The sequence below is a fragment of the Brienomyrus brachyistius genome, chromosome 4 (genome assembly GCF_023856365.1).
Source record: "Brienomyrus brachyistius isolate T26 chromosome 4, BBRACH_0.4, whole genome shotgun sequence".
Classification (NCBI taxonomy): domain Eukaryota; kingdom Metazoa; phylum Chordata; class Actinopteri; order Osteoglossiformes; family Mormyridae; genus Brienomyrus; species Brienomyrus brachyistius.
In genome coordinates this window covers 10,369,166-10,393,901 of record NC_064536.1, presented here as the reverse complement: position 1 = coordinate 10,393,901, position 24,736 = coordinate 10,369,166, and the positions used below count along the sequence as shown (strand labels likewise).

General features: G+C 45.5%; 2 protein-coding genes and 1 long non-coding RNA gene across 4 annotated transcripts in view; 1 reads left to right on the top strand and 2 right to left on the bottom strand.

The window, feature by feature from the left end:
• The window catches only part of LOC125740251 (tripartite motif-containing protein 16-like), a 125,855-nt gene that overhangs the window by 44,033 nt on the left and 57,086 nt on the right, over positions 1-24,736 (bottom strand). The window lies entirely within an intron of this gene.
• The window catches only part of LOC125740255 (uncharacterized), a 102,718-nt gene that overhangs the window by 27,689 nt on the left and 50,293 nt on the right, over positions 1-24,736 (top strand). The gene's annotated exons all lie outside the window — the stretch shown is intronic.
• Positions 14,934-24,736, bottom strand: part of LOC125740252 (tripartite motif-containing protein 16-like) — a 129,803-nt gene continuing 120,000 nt past the window's right edge. The window contains exon 7 of the mRNA XM_049011165.1: positions 14,934-15,294. The gene's annotated coding sequence lies outside the window, so the exon portion shown is untranslated. The remainder of the gene's footprint in view (positions 15,295-24,736) is intronic.

Here is a 24,736-nt window from a genome sequence, read left to right as displayed (position 1 = left end):
CCGGGCGCGCCCGGAAGGAGGCGACGAACGGGACAAGACCGAGGAAGCAGGACCTGAAAAACAAAACCCAAAAGCATCAACAAGATCGGGAACAAGACAGACAGACAGAACAGGCACAAGGACAGGAAATGGGACAGAGACTGACAAAGGACTGGGAAGGCGGACAGACAGATGAGAAAGGGCGAAACAGAGGGCACAGGCGGGACACAAGGGCCAGGAGTGAACGGAGGGAACATCGGGGAACAAGGAGCAGAGAAGGGCAGAACAGAAGGACCAGGAGCAAAAGACAGCGGGACAAAGGCAGGAGCGGAGGGAGACAAGGAGGGGGAACTAAGGGTCGGCCGAGGGAGCCCGTGCGGGCGACAGGAGGCAGCCGGAGGGGCCGCAGGCGGCCGGGAGGCCGGAGCGGACCTCGGAGGGGCAGAGGAGACTGGGCGAGGGACCGAGGCAGGGGCCGAGGAGGGAGCAGGAGGGGCCACCGGGGAAGGGGACGAGGATGCTGGAGGGGCCCTCGGTGAAGGCCCCGAGGAGGGGGGAGCCACCGCAGGCGGCGACGTCCTGGGAAGGGCCAGAGGTAGAGGCCCCATAGGTGACCGAGGAGCCGTAGTCGGGGGACCCGCAGGAGCCCGATGAGACGCCGGACGAGGGACAGAGGCAGGGGGACGAGGCGTCGAAGGGGGACCAGCAGGCGGGAGCTGACCAGGCAGACCAGGGCCCGCAGGTGCCGACCCAGCCGCCGCGCCGGCGAGCGAGGACGAGCCAGGGGGCAGGGCGGGAGGGGCCCCCGTCCTGTGTCTATGCCCTCTCCCCCTACGGGACACAGACACCAGGCCCCTTGGTCGGGGTCGGGCACATCGGGGCGAAGGACAAGGAGTCACTAGTGTGATCCCCGAGGGGTCCCATTCCAGTTCCTCCACCTCCGAAGAGGGAGGAGCCACGATGGAGTCCTCCGGGACCACCTCGGGGACTAGGGCGACAGGAACTGGGGCACGGTCAGGAGCAGGGGCACGGTCCGGGACCGGAACGGGGTCAGGGACCGGAACAGGGTCAGCAGGCTGTGGGGGCGCCTCTGGGGCTGCTGGAGCGCAGTCAGGACTTGGAGCGCGGTCAGGACTTGGAGCTGCTGCAGGCGGAGGGGGCGCCTCTGGAGCTGCTGCAGGTGGAGGGGGCGCCTCTGGAGCTGCTGCAGGCGGAGGGGGCGCTGGCTGTGCGGGTGGCTACGCAGGCGGTAGCGACTGCGCTAGCTGCGCAGATGGCAGCGCACGTGGCGGTGCGGCCTCAAGGGCCGTAGGGACCAGTGGAGGCGGCTGCGCAGGCGTTGGTCGTTGCGCCTGCTCGGGAGCCGGGTCCGCGGGCCGAAGAAGTGCCTGTTTATCAGCAGCAGGCGGCAGAGAAGGCTGCTGCAGTGGGGGCGGCTGCACGGGCAGCGAAGGCGGCTGCGCGGGCAGCGACAGCAGCGAAGGCGGCCGTGCGGGAGCGGGATCCGCGGGCAGCGGCGGCCTTGCGGGAGCGGGATCCGCGGGCAGCGACAGCCGTGCGGGAGCGGGGACCGCGGGCAGCGACGGCCGTGTGGGAGAGGGGACCGCCGGCAGTTACGGAGGGAGCTCCTCCGTACAGGCGTTCGCCGGTCTCCTCCTCCTCCCTTTCTGGCACCTGGCGGTGACGGGAGGCGGCGCGCCGTCCGTGAAAGCGGACGGCGGGAGAACAAGCTCCTGCTCCGGGTAGAGGAAGGGCTCCTTGTCCTCGTCCTCACTGGAGAGCCAGTACTTCCACACGGAATAGGCGTCTTGTGTGGTCGGCCCCTGGGCTGGAGGTAGGACGGGTACCCCCCTCTCGTCCTCCGTCGGGAGCCAAAGCCTGGAGAGCGAGCAAGCTCCCAGGCGGATCTCAGGCTCTTCCGGGATCCTCCTTCTCCGCGGCTTCCTTCTCTTTTTAGGGTCCGTCATTCTGTCACGATCGGCGTCTGCGGGTGGGGCGCACGGACGGGGCGAGCGGGCAGGAAGCAGGCGAGCAGACAGAATCAGGGCAAACGGGGATTTATTGGGACTACGAGGACTGGGGAACATCTCACGCTGACTGACATCAATGACGGACAAAGGACTCAGGTAAGACAGGGACTGAAATACACAGGACTGATTGAAAATAAGCAGACACAGCTGGGTACAATCCGGGAAACACACGTGGGTAAGCAGGGGGCGTGGCAGGTCATGACACTATATCAATGTCGTTTACTATTATAAGACCCTTACTATCCTGCAGATTAGGAATTTCAGGTTTTAGAGCTCTTTTAGAGTTAGAATACTGGAAGAAACTTTTAACGTCATCCTTAGCTTCCAATGCAACCATCCTTTCGACATTTCTTTTAGCTCGTCTAATATCATTTTTTAACTCAGCCTGTAGACTTAGATATTCCTGCTTAATTCTGTCATCATCAGTTATTTTCCATCGCTGGAACAAAGCCCTTTTCTTCCTTACTTTATGTTTTATTTCCCTAGTAAACTACCTAGGTTGCAATTTCCTAGATTTTCAGCACATTCTGGGCTATTCATACAGCGGGAAAGTAAGTATTGAACACGTCACCATTTTTCTCAGTAAATATATTTCTAAACATGCTACTGATATGAAATTTTCACCAGATGTCGATAACAACCCATGCAGCCCACACATGCAAAGAAATCAATCCTTAGATGTCCATTTGCAAAAGGTTCCATCTCCATCCATCCACTATAAGACAAACCATTTACAAATGGAGGGCACTCAGCGTCACACCCAACATATATTGATTTTTGTTGTACATCCAAGAATGTAGTACTTAGAGTATTTCCTGGGAATGTATCACCGAGCTTAAACCTGGCTCAACTCAATGGTGAACAAGAATTTTATTGTTGTAGTGCTGATGCAGCCCCTGAACACACAGGCATCACCATTGTAAAATGATCTTGTACGACACCCGAAGACAAGGATGTGATCTTTGTACCAGTTATGTGCACTGTCAGAACTCCCGGGGAGTCAATAAGAAGTTGAGTGGGGACTGAATCTAATGGACATGTGGTAGGTTTAGTTTTGATTTTTATTCTATTTTTTACTAATCTTGTGAGAAACTGTTGTGATCCGTGAATGGGCAGGCGAGCAGGCAGGAAGCAGGAAGACAGATGGAATTTGGGGTAAACTAGGGGTTTATTAAAGGGAGTGGGACGGGCAGGACAGAACAGGAGCACGGACATCTACTAACATCAATGACAGACCAGGAACTGAGGTAAGACACGGACTGAAATTGACCAAACAACAGGGTACAGCTGGGTACAATCATGGAAGCACACGTGGATAATCAGGGGGGCGTGGCACACACGAGGATCGTACGAGCTGGGCGTGACAGAAAAAGAGAACAGATGTACAGAGACAAAACAGAGCATATATGTTAAAGTTTTACAGTATCTTAGCAAAATGTTTTTGCATGTATGCATATGATCACTCTCAGGAATTCATAGTTTGAAATTAATGCATAACAGCATCCACTGTCATTCTTAAGACGGTAAAAACTGTCTGTATGAGTATGTAGGGTCCGTGTGAGATGTGGTCGTGCAACAGGAAGTCACAGTTATTCTCCAGAAAGCACATGCTATTGAGCTATCAGCTCACAAGCTATGAACTGTTTCAGATGAGAAACACTGTGTGGTGCAAAGATGATTGTAGGATTCTTCTTCATTTCTGTCATTGCTGTTTTATCAGGTAAGATTCAGTCACTAAGAATTTTGCCTTAATACCAGAATAACTTTTATCCTTCAGTAACAATAAAATGCAATACAGACAAATCTAATAACAACTAAAATGTTTAAATAAAATAAATTTAAATGATTTATCTTGCTGCCAATTGCATAGGTAAAACAATGCCGAGAGACAGCCCAAGCATGGGGGCCACCAACCCCCCCCCCCCCCCCCCAATAGCCAGTTGCTATCTGCTACAGAGTCAAATAGATAATTTTATGATTTCCATTATTTTCATCAAGAAAGGTATTAATGTAGGCATTTATTAATTTTTGCTTAGTTAGTATTTTGTAGTAGAGTGTAAAGCTATATAGTACAATGGAATACAGGCAAAAATATACATTGTAATTAGTAAAATTAGAATTTTTGCATTTCTATAATTTTCCAGTTTTCCAGTTATAATTTTCCATAAATGTCATAGTGGTGTTTTAAAATAACAGTGTAAATCTTTTCAATAGTATTTCCATTCTATATATTATGTGCCAATGCATCTCTGTGTATATAGATTTATATATGTACACAGACTAATGCAAATATAGTCAAATCAGTTGAATTTCAGTGCTTGATTTACTTAGAAATATCTCTGTATGATGGTATTTAAATGTACTGTACAAGTAACTGAAGCCTAAATATCATTAAAAAGCAGGACCCTACTGCCTTCAAGCAAGCAAACAAACAAAGAAATAAATAAGTTTGTATACAGATGTAGCCGCTTGAATTTTCCCCTCCCAGCCGGCTGCCTGTCGGCTGCCAGCCAACTGCCAGCCAAAGGGACTGACCCCCCTCCTTCTGGGGGTGTGCCTAAATTCTCATCTAAACCCGCCCATTTATTCACTTGCAGGGTGTTACCATAAGATGGCGCTTTCTTTACAAAAACACATTTTAGTTGTGGTCACAAGTTTACATACAACAGGTATCAACCAGAATCTTTTGTTAGCCATTAGCAAGCCTCTGGCATAATTCTGGCTGAATATTTTACCACTCTTCTTTGCAGAATTTCTAGTTCATTTAAACTAGTTGGGTTCCAGGCACAGACCTGGCTTTTCAGCATAACCCACAACTGTTTTGAAGCTTGGCATCCTGATCAGGAGTGACAATTTATATAAAAACATAAGAACATAAGAAATTTATAAACGAGAGGAGGCCATTCAGCCCATCAAGCTCATTTGAGGAGAACTGTAATAGCTCAGCAACTAATAGCTAACTAATTTGTTGTTCTAATATTCATTTATTGTATTGTATTATTCCTGTAATATAATGTGATTGCACATTTTATACTTTTATACTTTTAATCTGTTGCATGTTATAAACTGTGAAAAGGCTGGTATTGTGTGTTTTCTTACAGTTTTTTTTAATTGCTAAGACAGTACCATAGATTCTACTCTGTCTCTTCACATACATGATCCATCCTTGGCATTGCTCTGGAGAAATATCTTGGCATACAGCATTCATTGTTTGATCTTGTGTCAATTAACATAATTTGTTTATTTTATGTGATTTTTACAATCTATTTTAGAAAGGGATCTTGATAGTAATTTAGTAAAATTATATATTTCAGTTTTGACTGTTTTACTAGCAGTTTAGGGTCAGTATGTACTTATGTGCAAAATGGCCTCTGATAAATTAATTGAAGAATACATTTTGAAGAATTTAATTATTGATTGCATTTTGTATGAAAGCAAAGCAAAATGCTTAACAGTTTAGCCCACATAAGCTAATGTTGTGGTGACTGTATGAAAAGTTTTGAAAAAGCAACTTCAGTATTGCAGTATCTGTCTTAGCAATTGAAAAAAACTGTAAAATTCACACCGCCTTCCCTAACTGATTAGTGTGAAGAGCAGTGACAGACATTCCAGACTGATGGGCCATTGACGGTATGCAAAGGTCTGGTGACTCCAAAGTCACTTCAAAGTTGTAACACTTTAGTAATCAAACCTCATACAATTCTTTGAATGTCTCATTCACCTTTGTGTAGCCAGCCCCTATGTCTGTAAGCTTCAGAGCTCAAACGTCTTGGCTAGAAATGTTTATAATGTGATTTTTTTTTTTACAATTTCTCAGCACCACTGAAAATCGGTTTTTGAAAAGTGTATGTTGAACTAGAACCAAAGCTGCACAAATTTGCACAGGCCTTCAGCTCCATTGTCCTCCTGCCTCTGTTGTGCAAACACACTGTGAACCCTGGCACATTTGCATTTACTCAGACTGTTAGCTCAAATCCAAGGCAGCCCAAACCTATGTTTGTGACATGGAAACCTTCACAAGCCTGCCATATACAGTACTGTGCAAAAGTTTTAGAAAATGATGTTTAGATTATGCTCGTGTTGGTGTAAAACTATGATATTATGCCTGTCAAAGTGTGTCAGCTTCGCCATTTCAGAACCTCTGCTAAAATCATCCTGGTATTTGCAGCGACCGTCCAGTGCAGCCATGTATTTTTTGACTTGGCCACTAGCACACCTCATACAGCTAGTCAATCTCTCACTGACTTTTTAAACCAATATTGTTCCATATTTCCATAGTCTGCAGCACTTCTCTGCACTTATTGCACTTCTCTGTTGCTCATGCAGCAAAAGACAATGGAGACAGAGAGGAACACTGCTTCAGTGTTTGTTGCTGTAGTGCCAGGACCTGTACACCAATATTTTGTGCAGTGGAGTTACAATACCTGATTTCAGGTTTCTCACCTGATTTCACCAGGTGAATAGGAGCTGAATTTCGACGTCAAGGTACATATGGGTCACAAAGAGGATTCTTTCTTTCCGTGAATCTGGATTAGCAGTTGCACAACATTTTACTGTAATATGTCTCTCATTTGTTTATTTTTTGGCTTTGTTCTTTACAGTAACTTTTCTGGAGTACTGAATACGGCAAACATGACTGATAACTAATATGTAACAACTGTACAGTATACAAATATTTTTGGTAGACGACCATACTTTTTTATTATAGTCTTACAGTTTCTACTTTGCATGCCAACAACTATTTTGAGTGGTAGTGTTTTCATTTCTTTGTGAGTTTAGCTAGAATTTTAGGGTTTGTGCTTAGTGGATTGATTAAAGGAGAGGAGATTTTAGGAAATGTTTTAGCAATTCAGAAAAACTGTAAAATGTTAAGGCATGTCAGACTACTTTGAAAGTGGGTGAGAGGCCTCAGACTCCAAAGGGTTACAGTAAATACTTATTATGCTATGTTTCTTTTATGTTCCTGTTTTTGAGTCTGGTACTATGACAAAAAATTCCCAATCTATCTATTGAGTGATACTTTATCATTCCATCCTGTTTGTGCAATGTAGCGATGTAAAGTACTGTCAGCAAAACAGCATGATACTACGACCACCCTGCTTGACCATTGGTTCAGTGTTCTTAGGTTAAGAAAGCAACCTCACCTTGATCCCCTGCAAACATATCTCATTTCAATGTGGCCAAGCAGAGAAGTTAATGACACATTCACACGTCATTGTGACTGCTCCCCATCCCCACCCCGTGAACATGCAGCCATCAGCAGCCTTTCAGACTGTTAGCCAAACAGAACACACTAAGGAATGTGTCTGTTTTATTCAAGCACAGTACAGAACCATATGTTTTTTTATTTTTCATTTTCCACTCTGTCCACCTTTATTCTCCACAATCAACCGTATTACTTTGTTTAGGCCTGTAATTAGTCTGTTACACACACATCTTGGGTCACTCTCCTCTCCCAACATAACTCTTGCTTGGACACGCTGCTGCTTTGTATCTGGCTTGGCCTCCTTGCAGATGAAGTATTTCATCATGTGCCAAACAAGCTTAAAATCTGTTTAATTTTCATATACCACACTGTCCCTCATTGCTTGACAATATCAATCTTATTACTTTGTTTAGGTCTGTAATTATTATACTGCACACATCGTGGGTCCGCCTCATCTCCAAAAGGTGAAAAAAAATACAAAATTCAAATTTAATCAATAAACTGACTAAAAACACATTTTGCTAGTTTTAGGCCATCTTTGCCTCACAACAGAAGCAATTTCTTAAATTTCACAGGCCATTTATTGCAGTGTAGTCAGTTTATTAATGAAATTGGAATTTTATCTAAATATAAGAAAATTATACCTGCTTAGATTTTCATTTTTTTGTAGTGAAGTTGATACCTGAAATCAGGTGTTCTTCCTGATTTCAGGTAAGTCACTTCAGCTTTCATAATCACTGCTCCCCCTGGTGGATGGATAAATCATTGCAAGTACTTTACACACAGAGAGGTAAGGGGCGGATCATGCCGGCCCACTTGTTCATTACATCATAGTGGGGGATCTCATTACAGTCAAGGTCCCACCCAGAACCCAGCAGGGGCCAGCCAAGGACCAGCCAAGGTCCCATCATGGAAACTGGGGAAAATTCAACAGCTACATCTGTATATGCATGTATGTATATATATGCTTTGGATAAAATTAAGAGACCACTGTGTATTTCTAAGCAATTCGGCATTTTTAAATCCTGGTTCAATCCTGGTTCTACTAGCAGAAATCTACACTGAACAGCAGGTAGCTTCCAGATTCAAAACTTCTAAGACAGCAGAACAAGAATAAGGTGAAGACACTGGAAATGACCAGAAACCAGCCAGGTACATGGTGGTGCCACTTTATAATGGCAGAGATGGCAGGAAATTATCTGACAGTTTCTCATGAATCAGAGGATGACATCAAGTGACCTTCAAACGGAATGGGAAACATTAAGTGCCGGTGTGAAGTGCACTGCCAGGATAGTGTGTGTCAGGCTCCTAGAAGCAGGACTGCAGTCCCAAAAAGCAAGGAAGAAGCCCATCATTAATGAGAAATCACACCCATAAATTGCTAAATTAGTAAAAAATATTTTTTTCCAGAGCTATATACAGTGCTGCTTGAAAGTTTTGAACTATCCAAACATGGTTATTGTTTTCTAAAAATGAAATTAAATAACCTTATGAAATGAACATCCATCCACCCATTTTTCAAACCGCTAGTCCTACTGGGTCGTGGGGGGGTCCAGAGCGTATCCCAAAAGCAATGGGCACGAGGCAGGGAACAGCCCAGGATGGGGGACCAGTCCATAACCGGGCACACTCACACACCATTCACTCACACCTACAGGCAATTCAGCAAGTCCAGTTAGCCTCAGCATGTTTTTGGACTGTGGGGGGAACGCGACAACGACATGGGGAGAACATGCAAACTCCACACACCTGTGACCCCAGTCGAGACCTGAACCCGGGTCCCCGAGGTGTTAGGCAACAGGGCTAACCACTGCACCACCATGCCGCCCCTGGGTTATCAACCCAACTATTAGAAAACTTACATTTCCCCATTTCACCGCCAAGTGGCTACTAGCTAATTTCAGAGGCTCTGCTAAAATCAGCACGTTAGATCACCCTGGCTCAACTAATTTAAAAGGTGGAGGAATGGCATCAGCGTCACGCTGATAGGCTATTAATTCTGACTCAGGTCCTATTAGCCTATGCGCCGTATCTCTGCACTTCTCCCTCAGCTGACGTGACACTCGGGACCATGTACTAGTGACGCTCACCCACAAGTAGCTAGCACGCAGTGGTCATTTATTTATTTATTTATACATACCGATCCATCCTGGTTATTCGTGCCGAAATTCCCAGCTGATCTCCCCCGCAGCCTCACGTATCGCAGCTCTTTCGCAGCCCGGTGCACCGTGCAGCTGATCCTAAAAATCCTGATCCTGACTTGAACACAAGGGACTCCGTCTGTACGTAGTTAGATCGTGTTTAGTACAACAACCAAGATATCGCATACAAGACACAAAAGCACTGTGGGGAACAGAGCATCGTGGGAACTGTAGTCCTACTACTACATAAACCAGTACACCTCTATACGGAGGCGGCATTACGGGGCCTTGAGAAGGCGCTGCTCAGCCAAGAGGAGGCATGTCGCAGTTTGTAGAGCCAGCTGGCCTAGAAGCACTGTGAGCTGCTAGAGGTGGAGGCCCAGAACATGCAGGAGATCCGCGAGCGGTGTGAGAAGGAGGGCCATTCGGCACGACTGGGAGAAGTCATTCACCTGGAGCAGGAGCAGCTATGCAGGGCCGTCTGACCCTGCATGCAGGAGGCCCCATGGCAGGACCTGTCTGTCGCACAACGTCAGGGCCCCTCTAAGTGGGGTAGACAGAAGGGCCAGTGCCAGGAAGAGGCTGCACCACCGGCAGTGTGCTGGCTGTCCCCAGAGAAGGGAGCCTGGCTGTGGGTGTCATTGGGTGTAAGGTACCCCAGCCAGGTGAAACCCCTGGAATCAGTGTTACGTCCCCTTAAGGCCGGAGGAGGAAAGGTTGGCGCCGGGGGGGGATCTGATACACCAGCAACGCCCAGCAGCTAGTCCCGCCTGTGCTCAGGGAGTTACCTGCCCCGCCTGTGTTCGGGGAGTTACCTGCCCCACCTGTGCTCAGGGAGTTACCTGCCCCGCCCGTGCTCGGGGAGTTACCTGTCCCGCCTGTGCTCAGGGAGTTACCTGCCCCGCCTGTGTTCGGGGAGTTACCTGCCCCGCCCGTGCTCGGGGAGTTACCTGCCCCGCCCGTGCTCGGGGAGTTACCTGTCCCGCCCGTGCTCGGGGAGTTACCTGCCCCGCCCGTGCTAGGGGAGTTACCTGTCCCGCCCGTGCTCGGGGAGTTACCTGCCCCGCCCGTGCTCGGGGAGTTACCTGCCCCGCCCGTGCTCGGGGAATTACCTGTCCCGCCCGTGCTCGGGGAGTTACCTGCCCCGCCCGTGCTCGGGGAGTTACCTGCCCCGCCCGTGCTCGGGGAGTTACCTGCCCCGCCCGTGCTCGGGGAGTTACCTGCCCGCCCGCGCTCGGGGAGTTACCTGCCCCGCCCGCGCTCGGGGAGTAACCTGCCCCGCCCGTGCTCAGGGAGCTACCTGCCCCGCCCGTGCTCGGGGAGCTACCTGCCCCGCCCGTGCTCGGGGAGTTGCCTGCCCCGCCCGTGCTCGGGGAGTTGCCTGCCCCGCCCGTGCTCGGGGAGTTGCCTGCCCCGCCCGTGCTCGGGGAGTTACCTGCCCCGCCCGTGCTCGGGGAGTTACCTGCCCCGCCCGTGCTCGGGGAGTTACCTGCCCCGCCCGTGCTCGGGGAGTTACCTGCCCCGCCTGTGCTCGGGGAGTAACCTGCCCCGCTTGTGCTCGGGGAGTTACCTGCCCCGCCTGTGCTCGGGGAGTTACCTGCCCCGCTTGTGCTCAGGGAGTTGCCTGCTCCGCCTGTGCTCGGGGAGTTGCCTGCTCCGCCTGTGCTCGGGGAGTTACCTGCCCCGCCTGTGCTCAGGGAGTTGCCTGCCCCGCTTGTGCTCAGGGAGTTGCCTGCTCCGCCTGTGCTCAGGGAGTTACCTGCTCCGCCTGTGCTCGGGGAGTTACCTGCTCAGCATGCCCCACATGGACTTGTAAATAGCCGTTGTTGTACTGCAGTTGTTGTTAATGGTTGCATTTCCCTACTGTCGCGCTTGTTTTTGCCCGTATCTTGTGTGTACCCTGTATGATCCTCATGTGTCCTTAGCCTGTATAATTCTCCCACTGTGTGTGCAGCTTACAGTTCGGTGTCTGACACCCTTGCGTTTCGGCTGTGTATATTTGGTTTAGTTCTCGTTGGATGCCTGTTATAGTCCAGCTAAGGACTGCTATTAAAGGGCGTGTTTTTCCTGGAAAATAAGTTTCCCTGTCCTTCTCTGCTCCCGCGATGCCTCAGTCCGCCTGGCATCACACTACACAATAAATAGTCCCCTAAATAATAAATACTTTAACAGAAATTCAAAACTCCCTTGTCAGAGTTTCCATAGGAAATTTCCTTTGCCAGTGAGAAGGCACCTAAAACTACATTACCCAGTAGCCACCTGGGCTCGGGTCCTTTGACAAGTGACTCGACCCTCCCATGCTCACCAGAGGAATATACAAAACTCCATCAATCACCAATAACCATATTCCACTTGGCAACCTGAAATATGACACCAATATTGGCCATTTTTCTGTTTAACCACATACAGAGATTTCAAGCGCAAAACAAGTAAACAATAAACCTATTAACCCGGGTCTGTGTTCTACTTCATTGCATAGAACAGGCAGGTCCAGGTACACCTGCTCACGTGTGTATTGCGGTGTGGTGTTAACTAGATAGTTGCAACATAGCAGATGTACAAAAAAATGACTTGGTAACTTGGTAACGAGTACGGATCACGTACAGCAGCCTTGTGGAGTTTCTGTTGGTATCTGTTATCCTCCCACAGTCCAAAACATGGAGCTAAGAAAAGCAGCTAATCGTCACTCGTGCTCAGTGTTACATCTCTTTGGATCTGGTCATTGTGCACTTGAACATTTGATGAACGGTGTGTAACCATCACAGTGTGGTTCTTTCAGGTCAAATCTATACCTGACTCCAATTATCTTATTTCCAAGAGTATCTGAACGGGCAGTAGGCAGAGCAGGCAGAGGCATTTAAATACCTGGGCACAGTAATGGACGCCTGCTTGTCATTCCCCCAACATGCTGACCTTGTGTTTAAAATGGACCAACAGCTCCTGCACCTTCCACACAGGCTTATGAGTTTTAATTTTGGTCATTTATTGGTTCTGTTCTCACCATTAATCTGACATGCTGGTAAATCTCTCTTAGAGTTAAACTCAAATCAAACGTTTCTCAGGTTGTTAATCAGGCCAGATAACAGAGGCAGCTCAGCTTTCCCTGCCTGAGTTGTTCTCTTTTGATCAGTCTCTAAGAAAGACACCCTTATAATACAGGACTCACCGCAGGACCCAGTTTTATGTGTGAAAAACGGCAACAAAACCATGTGCAGGTTTGGCAGGAAATATCAGGCGAAACATCAACACAAGCAGATGCCTTACATATTAAATGGATGGGAGCAGAAACAGCTGTGGGCAGCAGAGGGCGCTCCACTCAGAGCACCGAGCTTCATGGGAGGAGAGCAGGGTGTGTGTGTGTGTGTGCATGGGAGTGTGTATGTGAATGTGTGTGTGTGTACGGGTTTGTATTTACCACATTCGTGAGGAACAAATATATCAACAATGTGTCAAAACCTGCTACATTTTAGCTTATGGGAACATTTTTCAGCTCTCCACAATATAATCTTCAATTTTATCAAAATCTATGAATGCAATCAAACAACGAAATTAGCCAAATTAGTCATATTTTGTTTGGTTACTTATGGTTCATGTTAGAGCTGGATAAAAGATACGGTTACCTTAGGTAGGATTAGGGGTTTGCCCAGAGGAATGACAGTGATAGTCAGTCCTATAACTGTGAACGGACAGTTTACATGCGTGTCACACATGTGTCACAGTAACTGGACACAACTGTGATAATTTGTATGCTTTTGGAGACAAAAATGTCTGTGTTTGCGTCACCAGAGGGATCAATTTCCCTGTTTGCATGTGTGTCACCGTCTGTAAGTGTATCACAGATGTGAGAGAAATGCTTGTGCATATAGGCTGTAAACCCTCATGCATTTCAGTCTCTGTAAGTGTTTTGTTCCGGCTGCTGTCAGACGCAGCATAAACGGACTCAGACCCGAGATGGTTGGATTGTCAGGGGTGATTTATTAACAAAGAGCACAAACAGGAGAGAACAGAACAGAAAAGGAGAATGAAACACTGATGCAGAGCCGAAGCCGGCGTGGTGGCTGCCACAGGATCGATTCCTCCCCCCTTAGCCGGGGACCCACCTTATACACCCACCCCCAGGGGAACAAGTGCACCACGTCTAAATTAGACAGGGGGGAGAGAAACAAACATGCGGCCAGCAGAGGCAGCAGCACAGAATGTGGAGCTCGTCACTAGAGGGAGTAAGAATCCACCTTCCTATTGTGTTCAGGGGTATATCTGTATTACTGCAGTGCCACTGTGAGTGTATTGTGGGTTATATTGTGCCTGAGAATCTTATTCTTCAACTGAGTGGAATAAAAAAGGAAAGTAACTATATATATATATATATATATATATATATATACACACACACACCACAGTATTGTGCGAAAGCCTTAGCCAGTCACATAAACCTTTAAAAATGATCTCCATGTTTATTTAAACCTATGATATGTCTGTCAAACTGTGTTTGCCCTTAACTATTTCAAAAATCACTCCTAAAGTCACCCCAGTATTGGCAGTATTTTCAATATACTCATGTATGTTTTGACATGACCACTAGCACACCTCATATAGCTAATCAATACCTCAGTGACTTTTTAAAACTAGTTTCATTAATTAAGTGAGTTGGTGGTAAAATTGAACAAATACATGAAATGGCCGAGGTGAACCTGAGGAGAGGTTTAGGAACCATATTGGTGTTCATCTAGCCATCCAACAAGATATCAGTAACAGAGAACATAAGAAACATAAGAACATAAGAAATTCCTTTTAGTTTTTTTGTTTTACTCATAATTTGCATATGTTCTTGTCACGGGTCGTGGACAGCGATCGCGAGCAGAGCGGCGATCGTGCGGGCAAGGAGCAGGCAAGGCAAACAGAGTACGGGGTAGAAGGGGATTTAATAAGGGCAAGGCAGGACAGGACATGGGCACCGACAACATCAATGACAGACAAAGCAAACTGGGGAGACCAGGACTTAAATACACCAGACTGAATGACAGCAAACGGAAACAGCTGGGTACAATTCGGGAAACACACGTGGGTAAGCAGGGGGCGTGGCACACAGGAGGAGCGGACGAGCCGGGCGTGACAGTTCTAATATTAAATTTTGTTTTTCATACTGAGAAAATATAAATTTACTACTCAGATAAATAGTTTTAAACATTTCATATGACTGCCTAAGACTTTTGCATAGTACTGTATATATCTCAGGATTTCTAATGAAACAGGATTTATGTGTTATTTCTGGTAATTGGTAATCACCTACACTACTTCACTGATGGTCAGATGCTTTTCTGTTGTACTAACGTGACTTATTAAGATGTTATGTTATTCATGTTTACTTAGTTAATATATGATTAATTTGATTATATCATTATCTTTACTAAGTTACCTCAGGACCGCTGTAGGTTTTGAGTTAATAAACTGTCTGCCGCCCCCTGCTGGCCAAAGCGTCGCCGCTGCGATATCAGGCTGCTGCGCTCAGTGAGCAGAGAGCGCGGATTAAGTCTGTTACTCAATTACGTTCTGGGCAGCGCGGAACCGGGACATTAATGGGATAGAATAGGAAGCCTTTATTGTCAGTGTACAGGTAGCAAATACAATATATAGACAGAAATATAAAATATACATATAGAGGGGAGGGGAAAAGCTCCCCCCACTCATCAGGCTTAGATTTCATTACATTTTATTTTATTCAGAATCAGAATTCACTCTATTGGTACAACTGCATGTACTATGAATTTGTTTTGGCAGTTTTGGTGCATTTACAGACAACATAGAACATAAGTCAGACAAAAACAGTCGTTTTGCATGTTTGATCAGCTTACAGAACCCAATTACTTATTTTATTAACATACATCACACTTCAGACAGAGTAAAAAGGTTTATACTGGTTATAAAGCAGAGATTTTACCTTTTAACCACGGAGAAGCAGCGACATGTGACACTCTGATACGGTAAAAATGATTCCTCCAGCATACAGTGAGCTATCCCAGCATGCACAGCGACACGGAGGCGCTTAGATAAACCCCAAACCCTGGATAGAGGGGTTCAGTGAATGAGGAGGTGAAGCTGTACAGGAAGGTCAGTCCATCAGAGGAGACTCTGTAGAAGGACAGAGTACCAGCCGCCCGGTCCAGATACACTCCTACTCTGCAGGAGTCTGAGGGCTTTATAGGTATGACAGTCTGTTTATTATTGTGCCAGACAGAGTAACTGTCAGGAGAGCTGAACAGCATCCATGACTTATCATTGAATCCAAGCAGACAGTCATAACTCCCTTCTCTTTTCCTTCTGATTCCATTATATGTCACTCCTATCCAGGCTCCACTTCCACTCCACTCAGCCTCCCAGTAACAGCGACCAGTCAGACTCTCTCTGCACAGAACTTGGGGTCGGCAGTCAAATCTCTCTGGATGATCAAGACATGGCTGCTTTGTCCTCCGTGTCGCCTTCCTATCCCCCTCTGACAGAGAAAGGACTCTGTTTGCTGTGTTGGGGTCCAGCGTCAGCTGGCAGGAGTCTGTAGGCAAGAGGAAGAGCGATTAATCCCGGCGGGAAGACGCGCCAAAATGATACGCGTGTTAAACTAATAGGCTTAATTACAGGTAAATAAAATTACAAACAGCATTCATCAAACATATTAACCATAAAATTACACAACAAAGATTACCACTAAAAGTGAGTTTGTTTTTAGGTCACAATATGAATTTCTTTTAATCCACTTTGGACACACACCTCTCTCCAGCAGCGCGCCGACGCGACGCTCCCAACGCGGACGCATCTAGGCTGGTTCTCCGCAAAGCGGAGCACACGCGTATTACACCGCGTATGCGTACATGGAAACGTTCATATTTCTCTGGTCAAGCTGTGTACTTTACACATGCGCACGTGCCCTATTTAAGTATTATTAGTAGTAAATTATTATTCTGATATTCCCTGCACACGTACCACAGTCGCGAGGTCTATGTATGTTTCCGAGCGGCAGTTCACGGGGCTGCCAACTTTGATCAACTGGCTGGCGTGAGATTGTCATTTCGGGGCAAGTCTGCACACATATGCATACGCATTTATATGTATGTAACAGTTTTATTACTTTAAAAATTGGCTGTAGGGTTTGCAAACTACCCCAATCCTCATCAAAATCATCTATGTTGGCGTTTGAAGACAAATCTGGAGTGCGGCAGGCGGTCGTCCGCGGAGGAGTAAAATGCATCATAAAAGTCCACACAGACACGTCTGCCTGTAAGCGCGCGGAGAGGTACCAGTCTGGCCGCCACGTGTTTTCTGTGCAGATTCCGGCTGAGTCTGCGCGCCTACATGAAGATAACAAGACGCATGCGCGATGTGCAGTACCACCAGAAATTGGGGTGGCAGTATGGTCACGTATTGTCACGGAACATTGTCTTTACATGCGGTACAGATAGTATTAAAGTAGCATCTGATTTTTTTAAGAATGAGTGTCCAGAAGAGCTGTATATTTTCAGAGACAAGAAAAAAAATATTCCGAACACTATTGTGTCCTTCTGTTGAAAGCGTCTTCAAAATTTAATGGCAGTATAAGTTTCATGTGTCATGTGTACAAGGTACAATGAAATTCTAACTTGAAATTCTTACTTGCCTACTTTCATAAGCAACGTTATTTTTCAATACAGTTTCATTCATTCATCCATCGATTTTCTGCCACTTATCTAATATATAACATGTATTCTATATATAATGTTGCATAAATTATATATAATATCTCAGGGTATATTTAATATATAATCTCTGGCTTTCCCCCCTGGCCTCCTCCAGGTTGGACATGCCCTGAAAACCTCCCCAGGGCGCCGTCCAAGAGGTACCATAGAACCATTGTTAGCAGAAATACATGCTACAGCGGTTATGGCGTGTAAAATATTATACTAAACCGAATGTATATATCTTTATGGAGGACTGACACACACACGTTAAACTCCTGTCTCTTTACCGTCAAGAAGAAAAAACTTTATTAACACTTTTACAACATCGGCTTAGCTCACAGCTGCCACCCATCGGTCATCAATACAAACTCTTTCACATATATACACTTCACAATTTCAGAGCACATTATTCATTTCTGTCAACACCCCCACTTGCTCTCACATTATCACCTTCAAAGAAAAATACAGTAGGTTCTATTTTCTTTTTACATCATATACACTCTCTTGTGTACATCTACTCTCCAAACATAAACTTTGCAAACTTAATCAACTTAAATGTTGTTGCAGGCTTTGTCATCACATCTGCTATCATTTGTTCAGTCGGGCAATAGATCAAACGTATTTTTCCATCATTCAACGATGACCTAACAAAATGGTATTTTATATCTACATGTTTGCATCTTTGTCTGCTTACCGGATTTTTCGCCAATGCAATCGCACCCTGATTATCTTCATATATCACAGGTGGTGCGTACTGATATCCATCAATACCTTCTAACAGCTGAACTAGGTACATGCATTCTTGTGTAGTTGCAGCTAAAGCCATATATTCTGCCTCACACGTAGACAGTGCCACAGTTGGTTGCTTTTTGGTTTTCCATGAAACCAAAGGACCGTTCACATTAAGGCTCACACAAAAACCTGTTGTGCTGCGTCTATCGGCTACATCGGCCGCCCAGTCCGCATCACTGTAAACATAAATTCCCAGTTTGTCACTGTCACTTCTTCTGTAACACAACTCTTTCTCAGATGTGCCTTTTAGATATCTCAGTGTGTGTTTAACTGTACACCATTTGCTCTTCTGTCGGTTCTGTAAAGTACTGAGACAGTTTACTAACAATAAAACTTAGATCTGGTCTTGTACATGTAGCTAGATAGATAAGGCTACCTACAACCTCTCTATTTCTTGACATGTTGCATCACTTCCGTATCACAATGGTAGCTCAAATTCTGTTCACAAGGAGTCATTCTTGGTTTACAATGTTGCATATCAAATCTTTCTAGAATTTTCTCCACATATCTCTTCTGCGACATTTTTACACATTCATGGTCTTGCTCAAAATCAATACCAAGAAAATGTTTCAGTCTACCCATGTCTTTCATTTTAAATTTTTCAGTGAGCATTTCCTTCACAATCTTTAGTGCATTTTCGTCACTGGCAGCAATGATCAAGTCATCTACCCACACAACCATAATCACTTTCTCAGTTGTTGTTTCTTTAGTGTAAACACAATGATCCACCTGATTTTTTACAAATCCATTATCAATCAGAAATTCGTTTAACATTGTATTCCAGTTTCTTCCTGATTGTTTTAGACCATACAGTGATTTTTTCAGTTTACACACTAATTTCTTATTAGTTTTGCATTTGATCTCATAACCTTCTGGCTGTTCAATGTAGATCTCACAATCTATGGGTGCATGCAAGTAAGCAGTTTTCACATCCATCTGATGTAAGATCAGGTTATCCTGTACTGCTTTTTGCATTATTACCCTGATGCTAGTCATATTGGCAGTAGGAGAAAATGTTTCCTCATAGTCAATTCCCATTTTTTGATTGTATCCTTTGGCTACAAATCGTACTTTGAATTTATCAGACCCATCAACATCTTTCTTAACTGCATATACCCATCTACCCCCCACTGCTTTCTTACCCTCAGGTAAGCTGGTTAAGGTAAATGTGTCGTTATCTTTCAATGACTGCATGTCTTCATCCATTGCTTTACACCACTCTTTTGAGTTTGGTGAATTAACAGCTTCCCTGAATGAGAGGGGTACATTACATATAACTTTGTAACAGAAATCTATGTTAGTCAGAATTTGGTCATCATTCTCTTTTCCCAATACATAATCACTTAAATAAGCAGGTTTCTGTCTTACTCGAGAGGGGTATCGCCTGGGTTTGTTATCGGTCTCATCTACCTGTGGTTGAGCCGCCTGTGGCTGTGTTTTCTCAGGAGCATTTACTGGAACCTGGTCTTGTGTATGCCCTGAACTCACACTGGTATTTTGTTTAGTCTTACTAACTCTGTTCAACATTTCCAAATCGTCGTCAATGTCCGTCTGTGTTTCCCGCTCTACTTTAGTCTTGGTCATGAATTTCACCAATCTGTGTTTCTGTACCTTCCCATTTTGAGGATAGTAAACCATATACGCTGGGCTATTGTTGTCATACCCGACAAAGATTCCTTTCTCACATTTTGGATCAAGCTTTCTTTTGTCCTGTTTATAGGCATAACACACTGACCCAAACTTCTGCATCCTAGAGAGATCAGGTCGCCTCCCTGTTAGTATTAAGTAAGGTGTCTGTCCTGTGCGTCTGTTATAGCATCTGTTTCTTATTACAGCTGCCGTCTGTACTGCATAGGTCCACAAATCTTTTGGCAATTCACTCTCTATCAACATGCACCGTGCCATATCAAACAATGTCCGCCAATTTCTCTCAGCAGTTCCATTCTGATGAGGCGAGTACGGAGCTGAGGTCTCATGTCTAATCCTATTTTTGCTGAGTAGGGTTTGGTAATTCCTTCCTGTGAACTCTGTACCGTTATCTGACCTAATACGTTTAATTGTCCCATATGGGGCAGTATCTGCAAGAAATTTTTCTGTTGCAGACGTTGTATCACTCTTATTTTTCAAAAAGTATACAAAAATCGTACTGGAGTAATCATCAGTGAATGACAATGCAAATCTGTACCCATCTCTAGACTCCGGCTCTATTGGACCAGCCAAATCGGTGTGCACTAACTCAAGAGCTGTTTTGGCCCTTACATCTGGCTCCCTGTTACGCGTCTGAGCACATTTTCCCTGGATACACACCTCACAGGGTAGTACTGGTTTGTCTGGTGTACCTTTGATTGTCATACCATCAACAACTCCCTGTAATTTCTGAATGTCATCATAATTACAGTGCCCCAAAATCTCATGCCATGTCTGCATGTCATGACAACTCTTACAATGATCAACACACTCATCATTCAGTGTTTGTAAATAGTACAGTCTGTTCTGTTCATTAATTAGGAATGTTGTACCATCTCTATGTTGAAGGATGTCTTTCCCTTGTTTGAAGATAATAGTTGCTCCATTGGCTGTGGCTGCTTTTACAGAAAAGATGTCCTGTGGGTATGAGGGGATGTACAACGCCTGTCTCAACGTCGTGGTCTGGCGTTGTCATTTGCTGTCAATCAAGCTGAGCTCTGCATCACCCCTGCGCTCTGCCACCCCATTGCATCTTGTGCCATAGGCCAGCTCTATACAGTGTGTCTCAGCGTGGAAGCTATCGTCAAACTTCTTGAACTTTGTTCTATCCGTGATGATATGTGAGGTTGCCCCCGTATCTACCATCAGACCAGTCAGCTTTATGTCGCGCCTTGGTTGGACCTCTGCGTTTCCCTCGCTCATACGGAATGCGTATTCCTTGCTACTCATCTCCTCTGAGACTTGTCTTGCATTGTCGCTTCGCTGTTTCCGTCTGCAGTTCGCGTCGCGGTGCGTGGAGTTTTTACACCGGCTGCACCACTGTTTGCGTCGACATGCTTTTGCCATGTGTCCTTTTATACCGCATCTGAAGCACACTATATCGGTACTCTCGGTTCCCCGATCACTCGTACTCACCGAAGCAGGTTTTGCACTCGGCTGTATCCGCGCTTTCATCACGTTGTCGTCAGACGTTGCAACGCGCATTTTCTCTGTGTCTTCATAACTCCGTAATCTGGTTTTAAATTCAGCAAAAGGAATCGGTACTTCGCTTTGCGTAATATGGATCGCGAATGGTTTAAATGATTCAGGCAGTCCCTTTAGAATCATTGCTACTAATAGTCCATCACTCAATGTTTCACCAGCGTTTCTCAGTGCCGTGATGGCCGACTCTGCCCGTATGATGTAGTCGATCACACTTTCGCTGCTTAACTTTCGGAGTGAGGTTAGTTCAGTATACAGACTAATTACACGCGGCTTCCCTTTGCATGCATAGTAGTCCCGCAGTATTTGTAACGCTTTTCGTCTATCGTCTGTTGAATCTCGCATCACCAACGATAAACTCTTATCATCCAGGAATTGGATTAATTCAGCATATGCCTCCGCATTTTTCTGCTCGTCCTCTTCCTCATCCTCGTCGTGGATGGGCCCTCTTAAAATGGTATCCTTCAGCCCTTGCAGCCGAAGATGGGCCAAAAATTTTGTCTCCCACAGTTCATAATTACGCTCATCTCCATTAAAGATTAGCCGGGACCAGCGACTACTTGACTGGGTTACCCGTCCGCTCATGGTTCTAGTATATCACGCAACAAAAACGCACTCGGTATGTTGCCACGGTTTTCTTAGCGAGAAAAATAATAGTTGAAAACCTTTTCATTTGCTCTGGGCCCATAACCTGTTAGCAAAAATACATGCTACAGCGGTTATGGCGTGTAAAATATTATACTAAACCGAATGTATATATCTTTATGGAGGACTGACACACACACGTTAAACTCCTGTCTCTTTACCGTCAAGAAGAAAAAACTTTATTAACACTTTTACAACATCGGCTTAGCTCACAGCTGCCACCCATCGGTCATCAATACAAACTCTTTCACATATATACACTTCACAATTTCAGAGCACATTATTCATTTCTGTCAACACCCCCACTTGCTCTCACATTATCACCTTCAAAGAAAAATACAGTAGGTTCTATTTTCTTTTTACATCATATACACTCTCTTGTGTACATCTACTCTCCAAACATAAACTTTGCAAACTTAATCAACTTAAATGTTGTTGCAGGCTTTGTCATCACATCTGCTATCATTTGTTCAGTCGGGCAATAGATCAAACGTATTTTTCCATCATTCAACGATGACCTAACAAAATGGTATTTTATATCTACATGTTTGCATCTTTGTCTGCTTACCGGATTTTTCGCCAATGCAATCGCACCCTGATTATCTTCATATATCACAGGTGGTGCGTACTGATATCCATCAATACCTTCTAACAGCTGAACTAGGTACATGCATTCTTGTGTAGTTGCAGCTAAAGCCATATATTCTGCCTCACACGTAGACAGTGCCACAGTTGGTTGCTTTTTGGTTTTCCATGAAACCAAAGGACCGTTCACATTAAGGCTCACACAAAAACCTGTTGTGCTGCGTCTATCGGCTACATCGGCCGCCCAGTCCGCATCACTGTAAACATAAATTCCCAGTTTGTCACTGTCACTTCTTCTGTAACACAACTCTTTCTCAGATGTGCCTTTTAGATATCTCAGTGTGTGTTTAACTGTACACCATTTGCTCTTCTGTCGGTTCTGTAAAGTACTGAGACAGTTTACTAACAATAAAACTTAGATCTGGTCTTGTACATGTAGCTAGATAGCACATTATTCATTTCTGTCCATCAACTGACTCCTTTCAATGCGGAGAAGCAGCGGTTCTACTCTGAGCCCGGATGTCTGAGCTCCTCACCCTCTCCAAGGCTGAGCCCAGACACCCTGCTGAGGAAACTCATTTATGCTGTTTGTATTTGCAATCTCATTTATTCGGTCATCACCCAGAGCTCATGACCATAGGTGAGAGTAGGAACGTAGATCAACTGGTAAATTAAAAGCTTCACCTTCCAGCTCAGTTCCCTCTTTTTCCAAATTGCTGCACTATGATCAAGACTCTGAGATCAAAGTCAAATTGAACTTTATTGTCATCTGCACCATACATAAGTATAGAGAGAGATGAAATGGCGAAGCTCAGGGCCCACAGTGTAAACATAAACTTAGTCCAATATAGAAAACAAGACAAGACAATGTGCAAAGGACTTACAGGACAGTGCAACTGAGGAAGAGGAGTAGATGTGCAATATTGGGTAATGTGCACTATTGCGTAATGCGCAATATTGTTAGAACTATATTAAATATATGATGTTTTTTCTGTAGTCAGTTAGACCTGAATTCACCATCATGTACACTGTAACAGCCTGAGTTCACAGTGCAAAACAGTGTATGATAATAGTAGTAACAGCAGTAACACGTCTAATATTTCTAACTACCGAAAATAGGAATAGAAGCAGAATGATGGAGCAGACAGAGAATAATGGGGATTCTTATTATTGCCCCCATGTCAGAGTGACAAAGTGTTAAGTGCAGTGCAGTGCTTAAGGGTCGGTCTGTGGCCTTACGGAGGGGTTGAGGCAGTGAGGAGGCAGAGTGAGGGATCCTGGGGGGCAGCATGGTGTTGAGGAGCCTGACAGCCTGGGGGTAAAAACTGCCACGCAGCCTGGCAGATCCGGCTCTGATGCTGCAGTATCTTCTCTCAGGTGGCTGGAGTGTGGAATGACCATGTGAGGGATGTGATGGGTCCTGCACAATGCTGCAGGCCTTGCAGACACTGCGTTTGCAAAATGCGGCTTGTAGGGAAGGGAGAGGCATCCCATAATGTTCTCTGCTGTCTTCACTACTCTCTGCAGGAATTTGCGATCAGATTTGTTGCAGCTGCCATACCAGATGGTGATGCAGTTAGTCAGAACACTGCCGATGGTGCCTCTATAGAACATGGTGAGGATGGGAGGGGAAGGTTTGCTTATTTCAGCGCCTCAGGACGTTTAGTCTTTGCTGGGCTTTCTTGAATAAGGACGCGGTGTTTTTTTTTGTCCATGTAAGTTCCTCAGTTATGTCCACACTAAGGAACTTGGTTCTCCTTACAATCTCCACAGCAGTACTCTTGATGCTAAGTGGGGTGTGGGCAGGTCATGTCCTTCTGAAGTCCACAATCATCTCCTTTGCCTTGTCAACATTGACAGATAGATTGTTGTCTCTGCACCTTGTGGACAGACTTTCCACCTCTTCTCTGTATGCTGATTCATCTTCTCTGTTTATCAGTCCCACCACAGTTGTATCATCCACAAACTTGATGATGACAGTGTTGGACGTGTTGCAGCCCATACATACTGACTGGGGCATCTCTGTCAGGAAATCCAAGATCCAGCCGCAGAGAGTGGTGTTCAAGCTTAACCCCCTCAGTTTTTGAGGGACGTATTGAAAGTAGAGCTGAAGTCTATGAATAACATGCTGACATATGTGACCCTCTTACCCAGATGTATCAGGGAAAGGTGATGGGCAGAGGCTACAGTGTCCTCAGTAGACCTGTTGGACCGGTATGCAGATTGGAGAGGGTCTAGAGAGGTGGGAAGATTGGTCTTTATGTATTACTGCCATGACCAGCCTTTCCAAGCACTTCCAAGTTCCCACAATGTCCTCCCCACTGGAGTACAGCCTGGGGGCTGTTTTTTTTTATTATTCTCCTCCTCTCTCCTCATGTTATTCTGTTTCTTTTCTTCTCTCTTCCCCTGTCTCCCGACCGGTCTACCCCCTACTGTGATGTTTGTGTATATGTATGGTCGGGTTGATGGCCAGTTTTTTCGCTG